Source organism: Labeo rohita, chromosome 4 (assembly GCF_022985175.1).
Source record: "Labeo rohita strain BAU-BD-2019 chromosome 4, IGBB_LRoh.1.0, whole genome shotgun sequence".
Lineage (NCBI taxonomy): Eukaryota > Metazoa > Chordata > Actinopteri > Cypriniformes > Cyprinidae > Labeo > Labeo rohita.
In genome coordinates, this window is record NC_066872.1 from 1673995 (window position 1) to 1683755 (window position 9761).

The 9761-nt window shown below is 37.5% G+C and overlaps 1 long non-coding RNA gene across 1 annotated transcript; it reads right to left on the reverse strand.

Annotated features, from left to right (window-relative positions):
• Nucleotides 1-495: 495 nt before the first annotated feature.
• On the reverse strand, nucleotides 496-5969 carry LOC127163783 (uncharacterized). The gene is made up of 3 exons (XR_007827541.1): nucleotides 5661-5969; nucleotides 887-901; nucleotides 496-753 (listed from the first exon to the last, which is right to left on the reverse strand). It is a non-coding gene; the product is annotated as an uncharacterized LOC127163783 (long non-coding RNA).
• Between the last annotated feature and the right edge of the window lie 3792 nt (nucleotides 5970-9761).

The following is a 9761-nucleotide window of genomic DNA, read 5'->3' on the forward strand; positions in this document are numbered from 1 at the left end:
TTAACGAAATTAACACTGTACAATAATGCACACCTGAGGTGTAACAGCCTTTTTTTATTGTGAAAAAGAGCTTGTTTTATTACAAGCAACACTTAATAATATCTTGTATCAAAGCAAGGTTTTTTTGTCAATGATGCATTCATATTTCATAAGATTTTGAAGTTGTCTCATCAATTTTTGTCAACACCATCAGACATTCATTAAAATGTAATAAAATCAGGGAATATCAGGGGCAACTGTCACTCTAATGGACCCCTTGCACATTCAACCTCTAGTACATCAATGTCAAACAGGCTCTGGTAAGTTTTAAAAATTTTTAAATCCTGTTTCCTGTGTCACAACCATGATATGTCAACACCATCTTCCAATTACTGAGAAAATTATTTGAAATGTTTAGATCATTTTATTCTCCTCGAGCAGGTTAGCATCTAGCATCAACAGAGAAAACAAAATGACTACTACATGAACTTTATTTGTTTTGTGAAAGAAATGCCAAATTTGTCAACACCTTCAGATGTCACCACCGTACGATTTTCTGTCTGACAGTGGTGATGTGCCAGTGATGGAGTTGACATTCAACGTGAAGTCATTGTATTTTTGTGGTTTTCAAGTCATTCATTTTATTAAATATAAAATACTGGGACGGGAGGACGATACCACAATCTTCTGGGCAGCGCGCCGACATACAGCGCCGTTGCACTCTGGGCGTCCTGTGTGCGAATCCCGACTCGAGGACCTTTCCTGATCCCGCCCCTGCCCCCGGTTGGTGGTGTGAAAGAAGGCAGCAGATTAAAAGTGAAATGGAAATGATCAGACACTTGCAATAGTTTAACCAAGATTTTATCTGTAATACAATTAAGTGTATGGATGAAGTCAAGCTGGTTACCTGATTTATGAGTATCTGCAGTGGTGAACCGCCATAGGTCATTTGGAAACAAATGAGTGAAATCATAAGTTAATGACTTTTCATGGCAGACATTGATGTTTGTGCACAACTCTGGAATAGCTTTTTTAGAACCTCTTTACTTGCAACACTAATCTGAAAGTTTTCAGTTTTGTAAAAATCAACATCAACAATGAACTCTCAGTAAGGTAAGGAATGTGGTCTTTCACCACAGATGTAATCTAGAGAGTCAAACAGGATCATCCACAGAGATATGGAAAAATGTTTTTGTGTAACAATGCAGTTTGTAAAACTGGCAGATAATTTAGCACACTGCAAAATCGAGATACTATAATCCACACTGGCCCTAGTAAAATGAACACTTTCAAAAGTGGTAATAACGTACCACTGACTCATTTTTTTAAGTATCAGTAACATTTTGCATACTGTATATATACACAATATGTACTGTTGTAGTCACACACCATAAAACAATTAGGGATTTACTTCTTGTAGGTCCTGAACTAATTAGTTTAATGAATAAACTATTGCAAAGCAATGTACTTTCACATTATATTTCTAATTCAATTGTGAATGCAAACCATTTTGATGTGGGGGAAACTTTGCAAGGTTTTCAACATATGTAAGCATGCAGAACAATGTTTTAAAAACAATTCAAATGCTGCCTAAACAAAACAAAAAATATCCACATATGTGACCCTGGACCACAAAACCAGTCAGAAGGGTCCATTTTTTTTTAAATTGAGATGAATAAATAAGCTTTTCATTGATGTGTGATTTGTTAGGATAAGACAATATTATTCTGAGATACAACTATTTGAAAATGTGGAATCTGAGCATGCCAAAAAAAAAAAGCTGTCTAAATTAAGTTCTTAGCAATGCATATTATTAATCAAAAATAAAGTTTAGAGTGGAGGAGAGAAACTAAATGGATGTTTTGGTTGAAGATTTCTGAGGATAAAATAAAGACAGCCAATCTTGTGAATGCCATGTTTTGATCCCAGCGGATTGCTCAATTCAAAATCGTCATAATACAGCTGGATTTGCAAGGAACTGCATTTTAAACATAATGGATGGCCTTTGCAGTAACTTCCATCACTAAAAACTGTGTATACTTCAAGACTGAAATCAAACCCTGACTCAAAATGCTTACAAATATTTATATTGCGAAAAAAAAAAAAAAATACTAAGAATAATAATAAAATAAATTTCAGGGCATCCAAAAGAGGGATGTACACAAAAGTTTTTTCAACTGGAACCTGGACATAAGTGCCAGTTCTTATGTTTAGTCAACTATTATATCTGACACCACAAACTATATCTAATGGCTCATCACTGGATCAAACAACCATTTCCTGGTCAAATACTTTATTGTATCTCACTGAGTGAAACAATCAGTATGAGGAATACATTTTTCAAAAACTAAACTGGGAATTTTGTCTAAAAGTTTGTAAATACCAAAGTATGAGGAAAACTGCTTTAGGCATCCTTGTTGAATGTAAATAAGTCTACACGTAGAAGTGGGATAGAAGCCATGTTTCAACTTCAAATGTGCATGGGTATCTGCATGTTGTGTGTGTGCGTGTGTTCTTGTAATATGGAAAAACTCAACTGCAAATCATAAATCCAACCACTGTGTGCACCAGTGGAGTTTTGCTGGCATCTTATGGGGGAAATTTGTCACTCCGCCCAAACAAAATCTAACTGAAAGCTCATTTTTTGAGATATCGACCTCAAATTTGCCACCAGAGCAGGACTAAAGACCTCCATGGCAGAGCAGATGGAGCAGGAGACCACCACGGCGGGAAAACTAATACACAAGACAGAGCATAGATACGGACTCGAGGACCGAGGCAGGGAACACAGTGGGCTTAAAAACAGTCTCTTTGGGCATAACAGACTGGGCTGACAGTTCATAATTAGACTCAATGACAGACACTGTACTGACAGAAAGTGCGCAATCAGACATATTGTTTTAACTTGGACAGACTTATAATTTAGACACAGATTCATGGGTTGACACTGAATAGACAGACAGTTCAATATTGGAGGCATAGACAGGAACAGGATAAACAGACAATTCAAAATCAGACAAGATTGAAACTGGGTGAGCTGACAAATTACATTATGGTGCATTGATGGGAACTGGACTGAGAGATGGTTTAAAATTAAACTTAGATGTATTGACTGAGGTAGTAAGGACAAACGGTTCAAATCAGACTCAAAGATAGGACCGAGAGATAGTTCACAAGCGGTCTCTAGGCTCATGACAGGCAGGGTAAGGGTTCATTGGTGACCTCATAGGACATGACATGGCGACTGGGGCAAGTTCGTTTCGTGGTCTCTGAGGTCATAACAGGGCTGGAAGAGCAGGGAAAAGGGTCATGTCGAGACAGGACACGGGTTCTTTTACGATCTCCGAGGTCAGTTCAGGACAGGACAAGAGTTCATAAACAGCCTCTGCGGCTGGGTTGAAACAGGACGATAGTTTATCGCTGGCCACCATGGCTGGCTCAGGGAAGGACGAAAGTTCATAGACAGCCTCTACGGCTGGTTCAAGATGGGACATGAGTTCATGGACTGGGGGTGTATCGCTGTGTGCTACCAACGCACAAGGAGCTGAAGCAGACATCCCCGTTTCGTGAGGTTCTACAGCATAAGCCGCCACCTCTAGAGACTCAGCAGTGGTGTCTGCGGCCCAGACACACCATAAAGTGATTCCCGTCATGGGAAGCACTGCAGACGGGGAAATAAGTTCAGAAACTGGAGGGCTAAGGTGAGTTGGTTTGGGGATACCAACTGAACGTGCAGACACCAGCGGTGCATCCCTCACACTAGACACCAGACTGGGATACCGAAGAACTGACCTCAAGGATCTGGGTGCAACAGACAGGACGTGATGTGACTCTGGACGAACAGCTGAGACATGTCATGACTCTGGAAGATCAGCTGTAGCTTGACTTGACTTATAAAGATCAGCTCTGACTTGACTCCGGAAAATCAGCTGTAGCTCTACTTGATTTAGGGGTGGCAGCAGTGACATGACGGAGCGTTGCCGTCGCCGCCATTACGTGAATGCGCTCCGGTGCGGCTGCCAATTCACGAGCGGGTTTAATCACCGGAGTTGCGATCAGTATATTTAAATGTCCCGGAGCTTGCCGTTGACTAAACCTCGCTATTTCAGTCACAGGTGTGGTGTCGCGTTCCTCCTCCACGACACACAAAAAAACAGAGCCTAAAGACAATAATGCATCATCCAAAATCTGACTAAGAGATGAATGCGAACCCTCGCAAATAAGCTTTCACTTTCGCGGCTGATTAATTCTCTCACAGAAAAGTGTATCAACACACAGTCCGGCAGATCGGAACAATTTCGGATCATCTTCGCTATGAAAATTCGGGGTATCACAATTTTCAGCTAAACACAAGCGACAATAGTAATACTGTTAAAAGACTCAGTAAAACCAAGAGGAGCATTAATATTTGAATTATCTCCTGAAATCTGACAAACATAAACCTTTTTGTAAGAACTGGGCAAATAAATCCCTGCACATCCCTGTAACATTTTCAGAATGGAAGAGAGAAACTAAGTGGATGTTTTGGTTTAATTTTGGTTAAAGATTTCTGAGGATAATCTAAAGACAGTCAGTCTTGTAAATTCCATGTTTTGATCCCAGCGGATTGCATTTCAAAATCATCATAATACAGCTGGATTTGTAAAGAACTGCATTTGCAGTAACTTGTATCACTTAAATCTCTGCAACGTCAAGACTGAAGTCAAACCCTGATTCAAAATGCTTACAAATATTTATATTGCGAAAAAAATAAAATAATAAAATAAATTTCAGGGCATCCAAAAAAGGGATGTACACAAAAGTCTTTTCAACTGACATAAGTGCCAGTTGTTATGTTTAGTCAACTGTTATATCTGACACCACAAACTATATCTAATGGCTCATCACTGGATCACTTTCAAAACAACCATTTCCTGGTCACATACTTTATTGTATCTCACTGAGTGAAACAATCAGTATGAGGAATACATTTTTCAAAAACTAAACTGGGAATTTTGTCTAAACGTTTGTAAATACCAAAGTATGAGGAAAACTGCTTTAGGCATCCTTGTTGAATGTAAATAAGTCTATACGTAGAAGTGGGATAGAAGCCATGTTCAAACTTCAAATAAGCATGGGTATCTGCATTCAGCCTTCACATCTAAAGCAGAGCAATATTCTCCTTCAGATATCAGCTCAGGTGATACTCAGAGCTTTAGCTCGCAGTTCTTTCACCCTCTGAGACTCTTTTGTTTTTCCAATGTATATGTTATAGACAGTGGTCTGCAGGAAAGTGTAGAAGTTGACAAGACTGTTTTAGTAAGATACGCTAAAAACATTGGGTGCTTTGGATGAGCTCTTCAAAGTACACAGAGAACCAGTCATTTGATAAGCTTGTTATCCAGAGCAATATAGTAGTTATGAATCTTGAGTCAACATGACACAAAAGTATGAAAAAATGTTTTCATGCGTTTTCAAATGTTTTCATATATATATATATATATATATATTTCATTTCAAATAAATCTACAATTACAAACATCTCACATCTCTATTGTATTTGTGAAATGTTTTATGAGCATTTGAAATGCTATATATTAATGATTTTTATATTTAGTAATGAATTTAAATATGATTTTCTCGGGTTTAAATTTGTATCCAAAGTGAAGATTCACATCATTTAAATGTTCAAATATACTTACAAGCACTTGTCTCTCTCACGTTTGTCTTTTTAGAGGATATAGATGTAACAAGCAGGACTCGTAGGAAGCGTGTAAGATCCAAGTGCGAGCTTTTAATAGTCAGACAGGCAGGGTCAGTATCCAGACAAACAGAGTGACGAAGACAAGGCAGGCAGAGTCCAATAACCAGAGAGAGCAGTCCAAAAAGTAACAAATAAACAAGGAAAGGAACGATAGCAAAACTAGACAGAACTATGGAAAAACAAAAGCAAAACTATGAATATAAAACAAAACCGTAGCAATGACAAAAACAGGGCAATGAAAACAGAGATAAACACTTGGTAGAGTCCACAAGAGCAAAACAATACTTCACGCCGTCAGTTTGTAAATGGCCTCCTTTTATGGCCACCAAACAGGAAGTAACCAACGAGGCAGCAGAGGGAGCAGCAACAGTCAGTTCATGAGTAAGGGCTCCCTCTGCTGGCGTGGCGTTACAATAGAACATTCATTTTGACAGTACATATTTATTTTTCAAGAACTTTTTTTTTAAAGTCATTTATCGGAATAAAAAAGTATTTCTGGAAAACAAACATTCTTTAATTCTTTTTTTTTCTTTAGTTTCTTTTCTTTAAAAAAAATATTAAGCACTTTTACAGTCAGCTGAACAAAGTGCTGTACAATATATAAAACACATTAAAAGTAAATTAAAAATTATATTTATTTAAATATTTATTTATTTATTTACTTATTTAAATATTTATTTTATGCATTTATTTATTTAAATATTTAAGCATTTATTTCTGCATTTATTTACTGCCTCCACATTCTTTGGTCTTTGTAGTTCAGGCACCATTTTCATGTTTTTCGCATCACAAGCTATAGCTGATCGACAAAGTGATAAAGTGACATGGCATCTGACGCACGAAAGCCATTAGCACATGCCACTATGCTCAGTGGCACAACCGCTGACACTTCTGGTTTTCACTGACATGAATCAGCAGAGAGTGGCATGTGCCACTGACAGTCTTGCGGAACATGTCACCGTATTGTTGACAGCTGCAGTATAACATTGTCTGTGAAATATTTAATATAAATATTTAAATAAACAAATGCAAAAATAAATATTTAAATAAGTAAATAATTAAATAAATGATTAAATAAAATATATTTAAATAAATATTTATACATTTTATTTATGCTTTCAATAATTAAATTATGCATTTAACGACTTATTTATATATTTCAACATTTATTTAATTATTTAATTTTGTGTAATTCAGCCCTCCATAGAATAAACCCCTTTGTTGTAATATGTAAATTTCTATACCCCATTACATGCTAATGCAAGGAGGTATTTCTTAAGCTTGCATTTAAGAACACTTTGATTGGGTGCCAATATAAGAGAAAAATGTAAATCATTCCAAAGTTTAGGAACTAAAAAAGCTTGATTTCCACTGTTAAAGACTAGTTTGGCTCATAGTTCTCAATCACTTCCACCAAATACAGCAGAGCCATACCATGCAGTGATTTATAAACAAAAGCTAAAATTTTTAAATTGACTCTATAATGGATCAGCAGCCACTGTAAAGACATCAAAACAGGAGTATAACAGGAGAATATGGTTTCTCTTACAAGTACCTGTTGAAAGCCTCACAGCAGCATTCTGAACCTGTTGTAAGTGGTTAATCAATGATATATTGATACCAACATGTAGCGAGTTTCAGTAATCTTGTTATGTAGCAAACGAGACATGAAGCGGGCGGATCCAAATGCAAGCTTTTATTCATACACAGAGACATGGTCATGCACAGGCAGGGTCAACACCAGCAAACAGATACAAACAGGGCAAGACGAAAGGGTCATCCAGGGACAGGCGAGGGTCGATCGACGGCGAATGTAATCCGGGGGTGAGGCAAACGGTAATCCAAACAGACAGTCAATAGTTCAAACGAGGGGCGAGAGAGCAAGACAAAGGGTAGGTCAAAGACAAGATAAATCCAAGACAGGCTGCAGGCAGACGAGACGAGATAACCAGACTAGGAACAAGACTAAACTAGACTCAGGAAACTTGGAATAGGCTCCGTAAAGTAGCTATCACTTGGTGAGCGATAAACGCTAGACAATACTCAGCCCAGTATGATAATTGGGACCTTGTATTTATACTGTGTGTGATTGGCTGCAGCTGTATGCGTGATGGATGTTGTGGAGCATGGGAAATGTAGTCCATGGTGTAGTGCAACAGTCTGTGTAGTGTGAGAGTCAGTATGATGGCAAGGCGGCTTCTGGTGGCGGGCAGACCGAACAGGACTTGTGACAAATCTAACCTAAAAACAAAAGATTGAACGACTTTTCCAGATCGTGCATGCACAAAAATGTCATCACTTAATGCCCAGCTCTATTTTGACATCGACTTGTTCAAGGTTCAAGGTATACTTTATTGTCCCTTTTTAGGGAAATTTGTCTTAGGCTCCAAAAGACGGCTACCACATCACATAAAAACACAGTTACAAAATAGTGCAAAATAATAATACACACACAAAAAAAAAAAACTTATAACACTACCTAATATTATTCAACAGCTTAATTGCAGAAGGAATAAATGAATTCTTAAACCGATTAAATCTACATCTTGGAATTCTTATTCTCCTACCTGAAGGCAACATTACAAAATCACAGTTCAAGATGTGCGTTGTATGATGCAAAATCTTATCTGCTTCTCTCAGCATAGACTTTTCACATAACATCTGGAGATGAAGAGGTTCTGTCCTACCCATGATTTTCATGGCTGTCTGTATAAACCGACCAAGCCTAGATTTTAACTGTATCGTCAAGTTACCATACCAAAGGTGTATTCCGTATCTAATCACACTTTCTAAAACAGCTTGATAAAACAGCATCATAATTTCACTACTGACCCCATAAAATCTAAGCCTTCTCAGAAAATACAGTCTTTGTTGTAACCTAGTACACAAACTGTCAACATGAACATGCCATGGTAAGAGAACAATCAAGATAAACACCAAGGTATTTATATGAAGACACTTGTGTGATTGGAACATTGTGAATATATACAAGGCTAAGATCACCAATTGACTTTGGATCGAATATCATCTCCTCAGTTTTCTTCACGTTCACAATTAGATGTTGGGCATCACACCACTCTATAAACTGATTAATTCCAGAGTGGTAGTACTTAGTCTTTATACAATAGACTAAGTATGGCAGTGTCATCGCTAAATTCCACAATGTAATTGTTATTACTTTTGCTCACACAGCCATCTGTGTACAGTGTGAGGAGAACTGGGGAGCTCACACACCCTTGAGGTACTCCTGTACTAATATAATGAGTCAGAAATCATCTTATTAACTTTAATCTGTTGAGTCCTATCTGTTTAGAAAGAAAAAAATCCACTTTATAATATAGGGATTCACATTCATGTATTTCAGTTTCTCCAATAATAAATATGGTTGCACATTATTAAAAGCTGAACTAAAATCAATAAAAAGAAAGTGCGCATATGCCTTTGAGTCCTCCAAATGTTTAGACACTAAATGGACAATACTCGCAACTGCATCCTCTGCACTCCGGTCCTGTTTATAGGCAAACTGCCATGGGTCTAGTTTCGAGGATACTTCACTTTTCAATATGGACACAATGTATTTCTCAAAACATTTCATTATGATTGACGTTAGTGCTATGGGTCTAAAATCACTGATCTTAGTTGGATGGGATTTTTTTGGGATGGGAATAATCATAGATTTTTTTCCAAAGTGCAGGAATTTTAGGTGAGTCCAGTGAACGCTGAAAAAGTGTACTCCACACTGGACTAAGTTCTGCAGCACACGTTTTCAAAAGGCGTGCAGAAATCCCACTAGGTCCTCGAGATTTTTTTACACATAACTGTTGGAACAGTGATTGCACCATAAAACAATCTACCTCTATTCTAGTGCCCATCTCATCCATCAGAGAACCCATAACAAATTCACATTTATCAGAAAAGTCATGAGTTTGGAACCGAAGATAGAAATCGTTCAATTCGTTAGCTTTCTGTAAATCATAAATTGTATCTATTTGCAATCTCTTTGATTTCATATTCATAACAACCTTCATTGTATTCCATA